Consider the following 19,983-nt stretch of genomic DNA (forward strand, 5'->3'; position numbering starts at 1 on the left):
GGATTCATTAGGGCTCTTCTTGTTCTCCAATAGTTCTGTTCAATGGAAAATGAGGGAAATCCAAAACATGCTTTTCTAGGACTTAGATCTCATAAGAATAAAGATTTGGGTTGCTTCAATAGATAAAGAATACCATCCAGCTGAGGGATTGGCAGTGATTAATGGAAATGCAAATGGTAGTAGAAGGCAGCTATAATTATCAACACAAAACTCATGACAGTTAAGTGAAAGCTGACGTTATATCTCCATATTTTCTTTCATTAACATTTTTCTTATCCACCCCTCATTTCCACCCGCAACGTTTCCTTAAGAACCTGATGATGGCTAGAGTTCTTTCAAACTTCAGATGGGAATTTCATCAAATTGAGACCCCTTTGTGATGGTGTTGTTGTTTTAAAGTTTTTATTTATTTATTTGAAAGAGAGAAAGCACAAGCAGGGGAAGGGGCGGAGGGAGAAGCAGGCTCCCCATTGAGCAGGGAGCCTGATATGGGGCTCCATCCTAAGACCTTGGGATCATGGCCTGAGCTGAAGGCAGATGCTTAACTGACTGAGCCACACAGGCACCCCATCATGTTATGGTATTTGATGGGATTTTTCAATTCATCTATTTTGAGGACATCAAGCTTTTGCCTGGACAAAGACAAGAGGGAGTGTTGAAGGGCAAAAGTGGTGGTGGACATTGCCAAATTTCTTCCAATTGGACCATCATATTTACTCTCCATCATTCTCCAACATGCTCTGTGCCCCTAAACACTGGCCTTCTGAACTCATCAATAAGCTCCCATGGTCAATGGTTTCCTTGGGTTCAGCTAAAGGAAGACAGGAGAGCAAAGGACAGAAGGAAGGTGAGTTAGGTATTTATTCTCTAGGCTATTTTCATGGCAGATCACCTCAGATTGGCTATGTCTCTGATTTGAAGGCCACATGTCTTGTCAAGTATCCTCTACTCAAATTATCCTCTCTGGGTTCTGACAACTACCTCCCCTCCTCAAACTTCCTAGCATAAGCCTGTAATCAGTTCCTGTTACTAGCCCCTGGGTATTCCAACATCCCTTATTTCCCTAATCCATGACTATACCACTGTGAATAGTTCTTTTTGAAAACTATCCTTAAATCACTCAGTTGGAGAGTGTCATCTGTTTCTAGCTGGGATGTTGACTGATAGGGCTGGTACCCGTTGCATTGGAGGATGGTTCTGATTAAATAAGAGTCTTAAAAAGACTGTTACAGATTTATACTCCTGTGGAGGTCCCAGATTTCTGGATGAAATAGCTCTAGGGGAGACTTAAAAAAAAGGCTTTTTTTTTTTTTTTTTTTTGATAGAGCTGTTAATGGGCTTCCCTCCACCACCTCTCCTCAAAAGCAAGAAATATGCCAGGGCATCCTAAATGGAGGTCCGAATTCATTTAAATGTGCTCTGATAGTGAATTCTGTAACTGTGGACCTTGGACTAGGATGGCTGTTATGTAGCTGAGGACTGATGGTGGCTATTCTTGGCTAATTCAAAAAGGCATAAAAGGCATTTTATGAACAGTCAGCCACAGAGTCAAGCTGTAGTGTAGCAGAAAGTGTGCTCTTCTCTCAAACTGCTAAGTACATTGTCAGTAAAATTATATTTCTCCATATATTAACAAAAACATTGGATCATCTGTAGACTAGGCCATGAGGGAGAAATGTCTCCACTTGCAAGGAAAACATCTCAAGGATCAAGCTCATTTGCTCCAGCCCTTCACAAACCCTCCATGATCTTCCAGACCCTGGTAACAATGCCCTGGTACTCTCAATGATTCTAATTAGAAATTCAAGGGTATTCTTTGCTTATCCCTCTACTCACCTCAAGTTTTGACTGAGTCTGGCTGACTGGAACTATCCAAAAAGACTGAGTTCAAATTGTAGCTCTAATATTTCAGAGAACTGTGACTTTGACCAGCACATGTTTCATTCTTTAGTTTCAATTATTTCTCTGGAAAATGGAAATAATGATATCTAATAACCCTTGATTAGAGATAATATGAGAGTAATTAATATGTTGAATGAGAATGATTTGGAGAATAATTAAAACACAACTTTGTTTTCCATCATCCCTTTTAAATATTCTAAGTGGAAGGAATCTTATCATTCCCCTGGATGAAAAAAAAAAACAAAAAACGTGCAGATCCTACAATTTTTCTCGTATTCATTTGCTTAGTCTTAGGTACCAGAGAGTCCCACAGTTCTCTAAGGAACAAAACCTGGCTCCTTGGAGACATGACAAGGGTAAGAAAAAAAAATAATTAGGTCTAGGGGAATAAAAAAGAGAAATGACTGTCATACTTGAAAATTATATAAGTATCTTTGGAAAGCTTTAAAAGATCTATGGGCCAACTATTAGAAGTAGGAAGATAATTTTAAAATGTGGCTGCTTATAAGATCAATATATACAACTTAATTTTATTCCTATAAACCTCAGGAATGTATAAAGGACTCACATAAAGCAATAAGAAAAATGCTGAATATCTTGAAAATGTAATTTATTTGTTTTTTTTAAAAGATTTTTATTTATTTATTCATGAAAGACAAAGAGAGAGAGAGACAGAGAGAGAGAGGCAGAGACATAGACAGAGGAAGAAGCAGGCTCCCCGTGGGGAGCCCAATGCAGGACTTGATCTCAAGACCTTGGGATCACACCCTGAGCCAAAGGCAGATGCTCAACCACTGAGCCACCCAGGTGTCCCTTGAAAATGTAATTTAAATGAAGATTTCAATTAATGGACAGATACAGTGTAGTCATAAAAAGAGACTATTTTAAATATATTAATTATCTCCAAATGGATCTGTAGATTTAAATTAAAACCCATTAAGATGTTCTGAGGAAGCTTACTCCCTGCTTCTAAAATGTATATGCGACAGCAAAGGCCAAATAATAGCCAAACACTTCCAAAGTTGGAGGATTCCTCTATCAGATAGAAAGACTTATTGTAAAACTTGTTAATTAAGACAATATGGTATTGGCGCAGGAAGAAACAAATCAATCACAAGATTAGAATAGCCCTCACATGTATGAAAAACTGATATCTGACAGAGGGGCATCACAGCCTATTCGAGAAAAGAGGATTTATTTGTTAATAAATTAAATAAATTAATTAAATTTATTGTTAAATAAATTGCCAGGACAATTCAATATCCAAATGGACAAAGATGCAATTGGGATCCTTCCTACATACCATACACAAAAATCAGTCCCAAGTGGATTACAGATATACGACTGGGAAAACTTTAAAATTTATAGTGGATTGTATAAAAGGCTATCTTTACAACAATGAGATAAAAGCAGACATCAAAAAATGCTAATAAGAAAGAAAAAACTAATATATCCAACTCTACTGAAATCAAAGACTTCTTCATATCAAGATATCATAAAGAAAGTGAAAAAATAAGCCACAAACTGGGAGGTCATATTTGTAATACTTTTAAGTGACTAAAGTTCAGTGTACAGAATATAAAAATAACTTCTATAAATTAATTAGAAAAGTAAAATAACCCAAAAGAAAAGTGGGCAAAGGTTATATATTGGCATCTCACAAAAAAAAGTCACACTTATATGGCAAAAGAACATTTGAAAAGATATCCAACTTTTTTAGAAGTCTGGGAAATACAAATTGTATAATTTTTACTTACCACACTAACAAAAAAAATCATTAAGTTTGATATTTGTTGGTGAGGATATGAAAGGGAATGTAAATCGTCATGAGAATTAGTTGGCATTATTTTATAAAATCAAATATTTGCATATCCAATGGTCCAGAAGAAGTTCCATTCCTAGAGATTTCTCCCTAGAGAGATCATGTGAATGGGTACCAGAAGACAAGCAAAAGAATGATAATAGCAGCATAGCTTGTAATAGCAAAATAAATAAATGAGTAAATGAGTAACATAATACTAATCTACTGGAAAATTACATGTAAATTGTGGCATAGTTACACACCTAAATATTACAGAACAATGGAAATTAATTAGGTATGGATTATGACACAGATGAATCTTAGACATCATGTTGTAAAACAAGTTTCAAATCATTAAATTCAGTATTATAATAAAAATCATTGTGAAATAAATTATTTGGAGAATAAATACAGATGTGATGAAACTATGGGAAAAAAGGAATGCTAAATACAAAAATGAGGAGTGAGGTTATCTCTGAGAAGCAGACATGACCATAGGAAAGGGGTAGTTAGTGTACTGATATTGTACTAGTTCTTAAATTCAGTTATGGGTTCCTAAAATTTCTAATTTTATTATTTTGCTTCATAACTATATTATACATATTTTTTGTGTTCAATAGGTTCATGAGACTCTACTTTCCTTCCAATCTTTTTTCTCTTTCTTGTTCCTTCCATTCTGATTCTATTAAGACAATAGAGTGAATCATTTATTTCAGGTTACTGAGCATTTTAGTTTTTTTATTAATTTTTAAAAATTGTTTATTTAAACTCAATTTAACATATACTGCATTATTAGTTTCAGAGGTAGAATTCAGTGATTCATCAGTTGCATACAACACCCAGTGCTCGTTACTTCAAGTGCTCTCCTTAATGCCCATCACCCAGTTACTCCATCCCCCACCCACCTCCGCTCCAGCAACTCTCAGTTTGTTTCCTATGGTTAAGAGTCTCTCATGGTTTGCCTCCCTCTCTGTTTTCCTCTTATTTTGTTTTTCCTTCCTTTTCCCTATGTTAATCTATATTGTTTCTTAAATTCATATATGAGTGAAATTATATGGGATTTGTCTTTCTCTGACTGATTTACTTTGCTAAGCATAATACCCTCTAGTTCCAACCACATTGTTGCAAATGGCAAGATTGCATTTTTTTGATACCTGAGTAGTATTCCATATATATATATATTTATATTTATATTTATATTTATATTTATATTTCTGGGTTCTCTATTCTATGCCATATATATATATATATATATATATATATATATATATATATCACATCTTCTTTATCAGTTCATCTGTTCATGGACTTCTGGGCTCTTTCCACAGTTTGGCAACTGTGGACACTGCTGCTATAAACCCTGGGATGCATGTGTCCCTTTGAATCACTATGTTTATATCCTTTGGATAAATACCTAGTAGTGCAATTGCTGGGTTGTAAGGTAGCTCTATTTTTAACTTTTGAGGAACCTCCATACTGTTTTCCAGAGTGGCTGCACCAGTTGGCATACCCACTAACAGTGTAAGAGGGGGTTCCCCTTTCTCCACATCCTTGCTGACACCTGTTGTTTCCTGACTTGTTAATTTTAGCCATTCTGATCATTATGAGGTGGTATCTCATGATGGTTTTGACTTATTTCCCTGATGCCGAATTATTTTGAGGATTTTTTCATGTGTCTGTTGGCCATTTGTATGTCTTCTTTGGAGAAATGTCTGCTCATGTCTTCTGCTCACTTCCTGATCAGATCTTTTGATTTTGGGGTGTTGAGTTTGATAAGTTCTTTATAGATTTTGGATACCAGCCCTTTATCTGATAAGACATTTGCAAATATTTTTTCCCATATCATAGGCTGCCTTTTAGTTTTGTTGACTGTTCCCGCTCCTGTGCAAGAAAAAATTTTTCCTTGATGAAGTCCTAATAGTTCATTTTTGTTTTTGCTTCTCCTGCTTTTGGAAACGTTTCCAGCAAGAAGTTGCTGTGGCTGAGGTCAAAGAGGTTGACACCTGTGTTCTCCTCTAGGATTTTAATGGATTCCTGTCCCACATTTAGGTCTTTAATCCATTCTGAGTTTATTTTTGTGTATGATGTAAGAAAGTGGTCAGTTTCATTCTTCCATATGTGGCTGTCCAATTGTCCCCCATTTGTTGAAGAGGTTTTTTTTTTTCCATTGGATATTCTTTCCTGCTTTGTTGAAGAATAGTTGACCATAAAGTTGAGGGTCCATTCTGGGTTCTCTATTCTATGCCATTGATCTATGTGTCTGTTTTTGTGCCAGTGCCATACTGTCTTGATGATCACAGCTTTGTAATAGAGATTGAAGTCCGGAACTGTGATGCCACCAGTTTCGGTTTTCTTTTCCAACATTCCTTTGGCTATTTGGGGTCTTTTGTGGTTCCACACAAATTTAAGGATTGTTTGTTCCAGCTCTGTGAAAAAAGTTGATGGTATTTTGATAGAAATTACATTAAATATGTAGATTGCTGTGGGTAGCATAGACATTTTAACAATATTTGTTCTTCCACTCCTTGAGCATGGAATGTTTTTCCATGTCTTTGTGTATTCCTTGATTTCATTCATAAGTGTTCTATAGTTTTCAGAGTGCAGACCCTTTACCTCTTCAGTTAGGTTTATTCCTAGGTATCTTACAGTTTTCGGTGCAATTGTAAATGGGACTGATTCCTTGATTTCTATTTCTTCTTCCTTCTTGTTAGTGTATAGAAATGTAACTGACTTCTGTGCATTGTTTTTATATCCTGCCACTTTGCTGAAGTCTTGTATCAATTCTAGCAATTTTTTTCCTTGGAATCTTTTGGGTTTTCTACATAGAGTATCATGTCACTTGCAAAGAGTGAAAGTTTGACCTCTTCTTTGACAATTTGGATGCCTTTTATTTCTTTTTGTTGTCTGATTGCTGAGGCTAGGACTTCCAGACTATGTTGAACAACAGTGTGAGAGTGGCCATCCCTGTTGTGTTTCTGACCTTAGGGGAAAAGCTGTTTTCTCCATCGAGGATGATATTTGCTATGGGTTTTTCATATATAGCTTTTATGATATTGAGGTATGTTCCCTCTATCCCTACACAGCAAAGAGTTTTTATTAAGAAAATATGCTGTATTTTGTCAAATGCTTTTTCTGCATCTAATAAGAGGATCATATGGTTCTTGTCCTTTCTTTATTAATGTGGTGTATCACATTAATTGATTTGTGGATGTTGAACCACCCTTGCAGCCCAGGAATAAATGTCATTTGGTCATGGTGAATAATCCTTTTAATGTACTGTTGGATCCTATTACCTAGTATCTTGGTGAGAAATTTTCTATCCATGTTCATCAGGGATATTTGGTCTATAATTCTCCTTTTTGATGGGATCTTTGTTTGGTTTTAGGATCAAGATAATGCTGGCCTCATAGAAAAAGTTTGGCAGTTTTCGTTTCATTTCCATTTTCTGAAATATTCCATTATTTCAGAATAATAGGTATTAATTCTTTAAATGTTTGATAGAATTATGCTGGGAGACCATCCGGCCCTGGACTCTATTTTGTTGGGAGATTTTTGACTATTGATTCCATTTCTTTGCTGGTTATGGGTCTGTTCAGATTTTCTATTTCTTCCAGTTTGATTTGCTTCTTGATTATATTTCTATTTGTTTTCTAAAAGCTTCTACCTTACCACTTAGTTCAAATGTATACACTTTTCTTCATGGAGAATAATTCTAAGAGCTGATTTAAAGTCTATGTCTGATAATTCCAATATCTGGGTTATCTCCAGGTTGATATTTATTGTCTTTTCCCTTAAAAGTGGGCCAGAATTTCCTGGTCCTTTACATGTAACTTTGGATTAAATCCAGAACATTTTGAATGTTTTGTTGTGAAGCTCTAGGTCTTACTAAAATAAAATACTATAAAATGTTGATTTGTTGTATTAACAGGTGATCAGTTAGGTCAGACAAAGAGTTCTAGCTCACCTTCTGTGAGTGGTGGTTCCAATGTCAGTTCTGTTTTTCAAAGCCTTCACTATGCTTCATTGGTCTATTCCATACATTTCAGTTTGGTGAGTTAAGGATGTGTGTCACTTTATACACAGACTCAGGGATCCTCTTTTCCAGAACTCTTCCACCATGATTTCCCACACACTCTTTGTTTTCTATGGAAACCAGAGGGTTCCCTTTCTGAGTCCTCTGGCTAAAAAATCAGAGTTCTTCTTGTGCTATTGAGAAAGTCCATGGACATGTGCCTACCCTCAAGACAAAGTGCCTTAAGGAAAGAAGAGGGTAAAAAACGGATTTTCTCTGTTCTTTGAGAGAGAATTCTTTTTCAAGTTTCTTTGGCCAGAAAGACAGTTTATCCCTAGTGGACTTAGAAGTCCTCACCATGACCACCCTGTCATGGGGCTGGCACCAGGGAAGGACAAGGAGAAGCCCCACCTCAAAAAAGCAAGAATATCCTCCTATACTCTCCAGGTAATAAGAGGCTCCTGTTCTCAGTCCTCAGGCTATAACACAGAGGAATTTTTTCCAAATTTTGTTATATGTCCCCTCTCTGCAGTATAGGACTCTGTCTACCTTTAGGTCAAATCTGGGAGAAACCAGGGAAAAAAGACTCTGAAACTCATCTCAATTATGCATCATTATTCAACAAAAGACTTCCCTCTCAATCTGCCTGTTGTTGTTAGTGTTTGGAGTCCTTAAATTGTATTATTGGGCAGCTCCAGTGGCCCAGTGGTTTAGTGCCGCCTGCAGCCCAGGCCGTGATCCTGGAGACCCGGGATTGAGTCCACATCAGGCTCCCTGCATGGAGCCTGCTTCTCCCTCTGCCTCTCTCTCTGTGTCTGTCATGAATAAATAAATCTTTCCAAAAAAATTTTTTTTAATTGTATTCTTTTGTATTTTGTCATAAGTTTTTATGACAAAATAATCAGTGAGAAAGATAGACTGGAGTGATCTTACTCCATCTTGGCTGGTGTTCAAATCCATATGTTCTTTTTTTATGTGTCAAATACTACACAATACAATTAAAGATAACAAACAAACAAAAAAAGGCCCATCCCCAGAGGGTCTCATAGTTCATTGGAGAAGGCAGATTCTAAACTCACTGTTTTAGGAAATTTGGCTCCAAAAAGGAGAAAAGATAGGAGTCAGAGGTAAAAGGAGACAAAGAGTAACAATGAATGAGAGGGTTTTTATTGTGGGTTCTTTCTAGTTTTTTTTTTTTTTTTTTTTTGTAGTAAGACTTAGCTAAGTGGGGTTTATAGCTTCTCCTACCCATGAAAGTACATTTTAATTATTTTATATTTATTTAAAATAACATATTTCTGCCTTCCTTCTGATACTAAGCCACATGAAAGCATGTCCATATCCGTGTGGTTCACCCTGTGCTATTCCACACAGTAGGTGGTCAAGATATGTTTGTTGACAGATTGTGTAGAATCTGGCATTACTTATTGTACCAGGTGCCATATCCTCTTGCCTTTACTTCAGTGCATACCAACTAAAACTCTAATTGCCAGATGCCAAATTTCTCTGTGTAAGGTCTCTCTCAGGCTTCTAAAACATGTTTTGTCTACCTACTTGGCAGGTAGTTAGTGCCAGGTAATTAATATCTGCTAGAAGAAGATCTCAACCAATGACTGACAGAGTTGGTTTATAAAAGCCCTAGCCCCATCCCTTTTGGGTAGATTTACTGTATTCTGCACTGACTCTCAGAATTTCCCCAGCAGAATTTAGTTCCAATTGCCCACAATGATACCTGGTTTGATGATGCATAATTTATTGGCTACCTTTTCTTTGACTCACTTTACCATCCTCTTTTGATACTTCTTTATCCTCTGATAATAAACTACTTTCACCTTAACCTTAACTTCAGAGTATACCTCTGGGGCAACCGGAATTAAAATAGTTGCATACTACATACATAGGCATGGTTTTTTATTAATAAGTTTCCTTGTAGCCAGTGGAGTGAACAGAGCACTGGACTTCGTAGCAGACAGTTCTAGTTTATCCACTTATCAGCTAGGTAACCTTGAACAAATCACCTGATTGCTCTGAGGCTCATATTTCTTCATTTGAAATGTGCAGCTAATAAAATCTACCTCATAATATTCTTGTGAGGATAAAATAAAGTTAATAATATATGTGAAAATACCTATCATAGAGGCCAGTGCATAGTGAGTACCTAGAGCATTAGTGTGTGCTGGTTGAGTGTAAGTATAAAGAACTCTTTCTTGTGCTGTGAATCATCATTCCTGCTTTATTTTTTTTTTCCTGTTGTAGAGTGGGGGTTATATTAACATGGCCAGTCAACATCAGGAATTGCTAATGGTGGGGAAATGGAAAGCTTGTATTGTTTCATCTCGAGGAGCATGCTTCTAATTAGCCAGAGCCTGTTTTATTTCAACATAAATGAGCAATGGCTCGGCGGATGGTCCCACTATTCCTGAGTCCCAATGTGCTCCAGAGGAAATGTACAACAAACACTTCAAAAAAAGCACATCGTCTTTTAATTTATATGGATTTCTCTTTTATTTGAGAATTGTTCCATGAAGTTTTCATGGCTTCATAGACTTTTAGGTCATAAAGAGACCACAGTGATCAAGAACAGTCAGACACCATTGTTGTAAAGTTGAGGAATCAGAGGCTCCAGTAGCCTCTCTTCTCTTATAGTATTTCAGGAACAATGACAATCATCTCCAAATATCTATAGGATTAATAAACAAGAGAACAGGAAGTTTTATTAAAGTGACTTCAAAAATTAAAGGTGGTGAGAGCATTCTGAATTCCACTGAAGGGGAAGCTTCTGTCAAGTAGAGCTGTTCACAACCAAAGAGATGACTTCAGCTCACCATCACTGGAGATACGCAAGAGGAGAGTGAACCTATATGGAGTACTCTACAAGGCATTTCTGCTCATGAAAGGGAGACTTAATTGGGCACTCATGTATCTTCCCATTTTACAATCCTATAGTTTGGGATTCCTCCAGGAAATGCCTGCACAGTACAGAGCTTTCAGTATATGCTGAGTGAAAAACCATGATTGATTACTATCAAACCCCATTGGGTCCCCTCAGGTTGCCTGAGAGATAACTAATTCTCATTTCACCTCTATGAGTCCCTTGGTTTTTCACACTGACACTCCATTTAGGTCCTGTTGATACCATTTCCAAGCAGGTGTTTGACACAGGTAGGGGACACAGGAGGCCAGGCCTGGCCACAGCGATGAAGATGGTTGCAGCAGCCATGTAAGTGCACCACTTGGACCTCCTGTCAAGAAAGAATCTGCCATTTAGCTGTCAGGAACAATAAGTTGACAGCCTCTAGCCATTAGCAACTTTAGGATCCATCTTAGCTTTTAAGTCAAAGCCCTAGCATTCCCAGGGAGCCCTCACTGCTGACTGAGCATGGAAAATGTATCTAAGCCTCTCCATTTCAGCCTGGATTGGGACTCCTCTTTCAGGCTTTTTGCCCTACAGCTGTTGGACACCTGACTTTTCAGACCTGATCTGCAGTTCTCCTGCCCTAGTCTTTCTTCTTACCTCCTTTCCTTTCCCAGGTGTCAGGTCTACATCACAGGCTGAGACTTTCCCTACCTGCCCCTGCTTCTCTTCCTATTACCTCTCACAGACACCAACCCCCAATAAATCTCTTACACTCCTAACCTGTCTCCACCTATACTTCTAGAAACACTAATTGACTCAATCGCTGACCCTGCAACTATGGTGCCTATGGCAAAAGGGAACAAGAATTCACATCCAAAAGAAGGAGAATCTGAATCACCAACACATCTGAGGAGATTGAGAAAGCAGGAAAGACACCTGAAGAATAGGATGTGCCACAAAGACCAGAAGGCAGCACCAAGGCTTTGAGAGGCAGAGCCTGGAGAGATCCCTTGAGAAAGAGTGCTGGGTGAGGAAGTGTTTCCATAGGAACCCACAGCCACACTGTCACTGCTCTGCAGACAGATGCCTCCTAATAATGCTTGGTCTTTAAAGGGACTACAGAAAGGAAAGGAAACTGCCCATGCTCGATCCATTGACAATGACTTTCCAGAACAGGAAGCACTGACATCAGCAAAGAGCTTGATAGATGTGGAAGTGCCAGCTTTTAGGGAGCAGATGATAAATACAGTTAATATATATTTTTTAAAGGACCTTATTTATTTATTCATGAGACACACACACACACACACACAGAGAGAGAGAGAGAGAGAGAGAGAGAGGCAAAGACACAGGCAGAGGGAGAAGCAGGCTTGCCTCAAGGAGCCCAATGTGAGACTCAATCCCGGGGCCAGAGATCACACCCAGAGCCAAAGGCAGACTCAACCTCTGAGCCACCCAGACATCCGAAGACAATTTATTGCATGCTTACTATGCATCAGGCACCATTCACTGTTGTAAGGTCACTGATTATCAGTTTCTGAGGTTCAAGAATCTGGAAGCAGCTTGCTGAATCATTTTGACTCCGAGTCTTTTGTGAGATTGCAGAGAAGCTGATAGCCAGGGTTGTAGTCAATTTGAAACTCACCTGGGGCTGGAGGATCCACATCCAAGATCATTCCTGTGGTTCTTGTCAGGCCTCAGTTCCTCACCATGAAGGCCTTTCCATAAGGTTGTCTGACCTGGCAGCAGATCCAAGACAGAGAGGTTGCCAAATGTGGAAGCCACTGCCTTTCAAACCCTAATCTCAGAGGCGAATTGCCTTCCTTTATGCCATATCTTATCACCACACAGCCCAAACCTCATATAATGCAGGAAGCATTACACCAGGGCATGGACACCAGGCCAGGAGACAGGGGTCGTCCAGAATATCTTGGAGGCTGACTGCCACAACCTCTAGAACAATAATATAAAGTAGATATTTTACCAATGAGGAAACTGAGGCACAGAGAAACTATAAGACATGTGACAGAGTCACGATTTGAGCTGACAGTCTATGTTCCTCACCATTTTAAGTACTGTCTCCCTAAGTGGAGGACCAGGAGGCAAAGAAGGAAGGGGGTGGATGTGTTTAAACTTGAAATTGTGAGTTGTTAAGAAAGTATGTCATAGGTAGTGATAATTTGTACAGAGGTATACGGGTAAACAGAGCAATTCTTCATTATCAAGGTGCATTTTACACCAAATGCACATATACAGAATTATTTTCCCATTTTTCAGACAACAAAATAAAAATTAAAAAAACTAGGTGCTTTACCCATAGTTACACAATCAGTACACAGTGGAGTTAAACTCTGATCTTCATTTCTAAGTACAGAGCTCTTGTCTATACCCTAGCTGTTCTTTCTGCTAAAGAAAAGGATAGATACTTCAAATTCTCTGGAGTAATAAATAAGGTAACTAAAGTGGGGAAGAACACCTAGAAACTTGTAAATTGGTTGGTTGTGAAATAAAGGAGGCTTGCGCTAAAGAAGAGACTTTGTTTCTTTTCTTCCCCCAGTGTTTCTTAAAGTATGATATACATACAAAAAAGTGCACAGAAGTGTGTGGCTGGTTAGATTTTGTAAACTTAAACAAACTAAATGAAAAAACACCCATAACTATTCATTCCCAAATCTCCTTTGCTCTGTCTCCTGTCCCTAATTCGCATACAGTAACCACCATGCAGATTTACATAATCATAGATTTGTTTCACCTGCTTTTGTAATTTATATAAATGTAATCCTATACTTTCTGCAACTGGCTTCTTTCACTTGATATTATGTTCATGAGATTCATCTATATTGTTGTATCTACCTGTTGTTGTGTAGTATTCCACTGTGTGAATACATAATTTTTAAACTGTACCAGAGGTTGGCAACCTATATTCAAATTTGGCCCATGTCCTATATGTCTATACAGCCTGCAAGGTAAGAATGGTCTGTGTATTTTTAAACATTTTTTAAAGATTTTATTTATTTATTCATGGGAGACACTGAGAGAGAGAGAGGCAGAGACACAGGCAGAGGAAGAAGCAGGCTCCATGCAAGGAGCCCGACGTGGGATTCGATCCCGGGACTCCAGGATCATGCCCTGGGCCAAAGGTAGGTGCTAAATTGTTGAGACACCCAGGGATCCCCTATTCTTGAACATTTTTAAAAAGCCAAAAGCATTATTTATAATAGCCAAGATATGGAAGCAAGTGTCCATAATAATGAATGGATGAAGAAGATGTGTGATACATACATGTGCATGCAATGGAATGTTACTCAGCCATAAAAAAGAATGAGATCTTGCCATTGACAACATGGATGGACCTAGAGGGTGTTATGCTAAGTGAAATAAGTCAGAGAAAGACAAATACCATATGATTTCACTTATATGTGGAATCTGAAAAGCAAAACAAATGAATAACAAAAAGCCAGACTCTCAAATACAGAGAATAAGCTGATGGTTGCTAGGTGTTGGGGGGGGGGGGTGTTGAAATAAAGGGTATTAAGACATATAGATTTCCATTAAACTTCCAGTTTAAAAATAAAAAAGTCACAGAGATGAAAAGTACAGTATAGGAAATATAGTCAATAATATTGTAATAACATTCTATGGTGATCATGCTTATCATGATGAAGCACTAGATATAGAATTGTTTTTGGTTTTTTTTTTTTAAGATTTTATTTATTTATTCATGAGAGACAGAGATAGAGAGGCAGAGACACAGGCAGAGGGAGAAGCAGGCTCCATGCAGGGAGCCTGATGTGGGACTCGATCCCGGGTCTCCAGGATCACGCTCTGGGCTGAAGGCGGCACTAAACCACTGAGCCACCCGGACTCCCCCTGGATATAGAATTGTTGAATGAATATGTTGTATACTTAAAATTAATATAACATTGTATATTAATCATACTCCTATAAAAACTTTAAAAATAAGTATGACAAAAATTCAAAAAAGAAAAGAATAATACTGTACAGCACATAAAAATTACATGAAATTTACATTTTTAGCTAATCTGGCTATGCCCTTGCCTTGATCAAATATTTCTGGGAACTCACTATCACCTGTAGCAGTGCTCTCCAATCTTTTTTTTTTAATTGAGATATAATTAGCGTGACAATCTTATTGATTCTGCACTTCTACATTTTTGTACATAGATAACATTTTATTGGGCAACACCACCTCACTCTTTTTTCTATTACCTATGGCTGCTTTCACACTACAATGGGAGGGAGGCAGTTGCAACAGAAAGCTTAGCTTATCAGCACTCTATTGCTTTGCACTGTTGCTGGGGCACTGCAAAGAGAAGTAAAGTAATTATAAGGTAATTTTTGCCTCTTGGTCCTTGCAGTTTGAATATTGATTACCTGGCCTTTCACAGAAAAGTTTTTCTGAGCTCTGAGCTACAGTAGTGATGAGCATTTAAGTAGTTTCTATTTGGATACTATAATGAATAGGGCCGCTTTGAACATTCTGGTTGATGTTTTTAGTGAACATCTGAAAGCATTCACTTTGGGGACATACCTAGGAGTGGAATTGCTGACTAGTGGATGGCGTTCAGCTTGGTGGGTACTGGCAAAGTAGCTTATGCTCATTTGACACTCTAACTAGCAGCATATGAGAATCCCAGTTGCTCCATATTCCTACCAATAATTGGTATTTTCTGTCTTCGTTCATTTAACCATCTCGTAAATGGGTAGTGGTAATGTGAGAATGGTTTTGAATTGATAATTACAAACTCTTTGTTTAGGCTATGCCAAAAGCTGTGCTAACAATTTCACCTACATTATCACTTTATTGGCAAGTTCATTTCACTGATGTGGAAATAGTGTTCAACAAGGCTAAGAAATTTTAAGGTCACTGATATTAAGTGGCAAAACCAAGACTCAAACTCAAGTCTGATTGATTTCATAGCCTACATCTCTTCTATGCATGACATCATCCATCTATGTGACAATGTGATAGGATGTTACACCCTTGGAAAGTATCAGCAACTGAGCGGTCGCTAATTGGCATTTAAAATTTGTTAGGAAAAGGGATGCAGCAGAGCTACAAAAGGTGGGTATGGGGAAAGTATGGGCAAATACACCCTCATTTCTGCTGCCTCCTGCTACAGTGGTTAACTGGACGCTTTTTGCTTCCCTCCAGCCCTCTGGCTGGTTGTGTTTATTACATGTTCTGACAGTTGAAGCCCATGGTGAAAAATGATAACAGATTTGTATTCTCAAGATCATCTCCAGATGCTGGCCAGAAGCACCTCTGGATTCATGAAATATTTGTCTTTAGTATTTCTTGAAGATGGATGATTGGAAAAAAAAAAGTTCTAGGAACATTTCATTATAAATCACAGGGAATTCCTTCCTTTGGCAATCTGGAATGCATTTCTCTATTTCTTTAAGAAGAATAATGTGTGTATTAATAACTTGGTTGGAATGGAGTCTGGGCCAAGAGGAGATGATCACGAAAATCATTATTGATGGTTTCTTGTAGCCAAACAATCTGTTCCCCCAAACCTGGAGTCTGTCATCTGCAGGTGAAAGGCCACACTGGAGTCACTTGCATGAATCCCCTCCCCTCTATCCTCACTGCTATTTCTCCACCCAATTTTTCAGTCTGAATTGGAAAACCCTCACATCAGGTTCATTAACGTACCCCCTGCTTCTGCATAGACATTCAAGTTGACTCTAGAGTTGTCCTGCTAATCTGGCTATGCCCTTGCCTTGATCAAATATTTCTGGGGACTCACTATCACCTGTAGCAGTGCTCTCCAATCTTTTTTTTTTTAATTTAAATATAATTAACATGACAATCTTTTTGATTCTGCACTGCTACACATGAAAATGGCATTTATTTATGAATATATATTGTTTACATTTATGTTTGACATGTTTATGAATTTATATGTCTCACATATAAATTTTATAAAATACTTATTTTTTAAAGGATGAGGTAATAGATATCAGAGGTCAGCAAACATTTTCTGCAAAGGGCCAGATAGTAAAGATTTTAGGCTTTACAAGCTCTAAGGTGTCTGTTGCAACTCAACTCTGCCAACTACTCAACTCAACCATAGGTAAACAAATGGATTTGGCTGTGTTCCAATAAAACTTTTATTTACAAAAACAAGCAGCAGGCCAAATCTGGCCTGGGGTCCCTACTTTGTGGACGCCTGATACACACCTTTGGTCACTTCAGATATGAGGTAAATTTGAATTCAGGAACTCAAATACTTCTGATTTCTTGTTCTATTCCGGCTGTGCATCTACTTTGTTCTCCCTACACCTACAGTGTCCTGCTTTCCAGACAACTACTGCTTATAATACAAAAGTGAACACTGGCCCACATCAAGGTCCAAGTTTGACAGGTGTAGTCCATGCATCCACACAAAGAGCCCTATACTTTCTTGATTCCAGAAGGAATTCCCCAGAAGAAATTCACTGGCCTAACTCTGTGTGCCTTTCTCATTTCAATAACACTGTATTACCTGGAACTGCTACCACAACCACTCAAATAGAAAGAAAAGGGTAAGTTCTCCCAAAAGCCATATAGGCGAAGAATCTTCTCAGATATCTTCTACCATAAAGGGTAGCAAAGAGAAGGAAGTGATTATCACAATGGTCTGGATCACTTTCAGAAAGGAGAACAGTTGTAGCTATAAAAAGAACTCGAGAGACACATTGTCATATATTGCTAATCACTGTTGTGCACACAACACAGGTGGTTTCTTTTTTTTTAAGGCAAGTTATCAACTTCTTTTAGGCCCTTTGTCATAATGAATGACTTATGCTATGATAACAAACAACTCTAAAATCTCAGTAACTTGAGGAAACATGCATGCATGCATGCAGTGTGAGTAAGAATAGCTTCTTATTCAATCATGAGTTGGTCCAGAGCTCTGCTCTACTCTTTCTATCAGGAATACAGGTATACTGAGCAACCCCTAACGTTCCCCCATAGCATGGAGAAAGGAAAGTGGGAAATTATGCAATGGTCTTTAAAGGTTTCTTCCCACAAGCGACACACATAACATTCACTCACATTTAATTTGCGTAAGCAGTAAGCTTCAAAGGGTCTGATGTGCGATTAAGCTGTGTGCTTGGATTGTACTGCTGGTACCAATTACTTGCTGCCCTTCTGTAAAAGGATTACATGTCCCCACCCACTGTCATCTGATTATAGGTCAAGTGTTCTTCCCCACTTCATTGATACCAGGCTCAGCCAATGAAATGGAAGCAAAAGTGATACATGTCACTTTTGAGCAGAAAATTTAGAGGCATCTGAATGTTTTTGTTGTTGTCCATTTGTCACAAGAGTGATATGTCCTCAGTAGGAGCTGTTTATGCAGCACAAATTCTAGAATGAGGAAGATTCATGGAGTGGAGCCATGTTCTATCTATAGCCAACAGGTAACATGTGTGAGAAATAAATTCTTGTTGTTGTAAATCACTGATAGTGTGGAGTCATGTGTTACAGCAATACAACCTAGAAAAAGATGATTAATACAGAAAAGCACCAGAAATGTCAATAAATAGTCCTAATGACTAATAAGGTCAGCCAAAATTTTTACTTTGCTTTCTGCACACACACACACACACACACACACACACTTCTTCATAGAGTCACCCCAAAAGTCTAACAGTGCACTGAAGCAAGCACAGAGTTCAGCGCATCTAGATGTGATAGTTATCTAGGGCTACCATAACAAATACCAGAGACTAGGTGGTTTAAACAATAGAAATTTATTTTTGCACAGTTCTGGAAGCTAGAAGTCCAGATCAAGGTGTTGCCAGGCTTAGTTTCTTCCAAGGCCTCTCTTCTTGGCTTGTAGATGGCTATCTTTTCCCTAGGCCTTCAACATGGTCTTGCTTCTTGCCAGTCTGTGTTCTAATCTCTTCTTATAAGGATACCAGTTATCTTGGATTAGGGCCCACCTATATGAACGCATTCTACCTTAATTACCTCTTTAAAGACCTTATCTCCAAATACAGTCACATTCTGAGGTACTGGGGGTTAGAATTTCAGCATATGAATTTTAAAGGGACACAGTTCAACCTATAACACTGGGTGATATGCAGCAATCTCTTCATCAGAGCATTATGTAAGATGGTGTCTTTATTAGGTCCAGATGTGGCTTCTCTTGATCCAGAGAGCTCTGCACTATAAAGACAAATTATCTGTCCTCCACACACCCAATATACAACAGAATAGAAAAACCACAGTAAATAATTCCATTTAGAAAAGGAAACTAAAGGAGACACATAGCAGACACTGTCCCATAGTAAATCTGAAATCCTACTGGGCAGAAATCTTGAAGGTCCCTACTTAGGAGTGGGGAATGTGCCTAAATCATGCCTGACTCCACACCTGAGGAGTAAGATCCCTTGTACTTTGTTCCCCATTGTCCCTGGCTATGATCCCTGGAGATTATTACCTTTTCATTATTCTTTTAGGTCACATCTGAAGGTAGGTATTGGGCAGTATGTTCTGAGGTTGATAAGGGGGCAGGAGGGGCTAGACTATTTTATTAGTCTACTGTCTGCCCATAGAATTTAGTGGTCTCAGGGATTTTTTTTTTTAAGATTTCATATATTTATTTGACGCAGAGGGAGAGCACAAGTAAGGGAGCGGCAAAGAGAGAAGGAGAATCAGACCCTCTGCCCAGCAGGGACCCTGATGCGGAGCTCGATTCCAGGACCCCAGCATCATGACCTACAGCTGAAGGCAGATGTCTAACCAACTGAGCCACCCAGGCATCCTTGGGAATTACTTTAAAGTTCAGATAGTCAGAATCCCTTTTAACACAGGCAATTTTGTTGTTGTTTTGGGGAGTCTTTTGCCTATTTGTCTGTGTGTGTGTTTTGTCTGGCAGTATAACAGTATCAAAATCTTTGTCAGTGTTTCTGTCATGGCACTCAGCTCTATATGCAGATAATCCACATTATTATCAGTCACCAGGGAGATGTAAATTAAAAACACAATGAGATACCACTGCTCACTAATTAGAACAGCTACAATTATAGACTAAGAATGCCAAGTGTTGATGAGGAGATAGAGAAAGTGGAATTCTCTAACACTGCTGGGGGAAATGTAAAATAGTAATTCTACCTTGGAAAAGTACTTAGCAGTTTTTTAAAATGCTTAACACCATCCATAATCTCCAGCCATTTCACTTCTAAGTATTTACTCAAGTAATTTAAAACGAATGCATTCTTGATACACACAACAACATGGGTGAATCTCAAAATCAGTATGTCAAGTGAATGAAACTATAGACACAAGAGAATGCATACTATAGGATTCCGTTTACATAAAGTTCAAATCAATCCATAGGGACAAAAATAATATCAATGGCTGCCTAGGGTGGAGGGGTACAAGAAGGGATG

General features: G+C 38.2%; 1 long non-coding RNA gene across 1 annotated transcript in view; it reads right to left on the reverse strand.

Moving 5' to 3' along the window:
* Positions 1–12,238: 12,238 nt before the first annotated feature.
* LOC129497542 (uncharacterized) overlaps positions 12,239–19,983 on the reverse strand; it is a 64,272-nt gene continuing 56,527 nt past the window's right edge. The window contains exon 3 of the long non-coding RNA XR_008661958.1: positions 12,239–12,311. This is a non-coding gene — a long non-coding RNA (uncharacterized LOC129497542). The remainder of the gene's footprint in view (positions 12,312–19,983) is intronic.

The sequence above is a fragment of the Nyctereutes procyonoides genome, unplaced genomic scaffold (genome assembly GCF_905146905.1).
Source record: "Nyctereutes procyonoides isolate TBG_1078 unplaced genomic scaffold, NYPRO_anot_genome, whole genome shotgun sequence".
Lineage (NCBI taxonomy): Eukaryota > Metazoa > Chordata > Mammalia > Carnivora > Canidae > Nyctereutes > Nyctereutes procyonoides.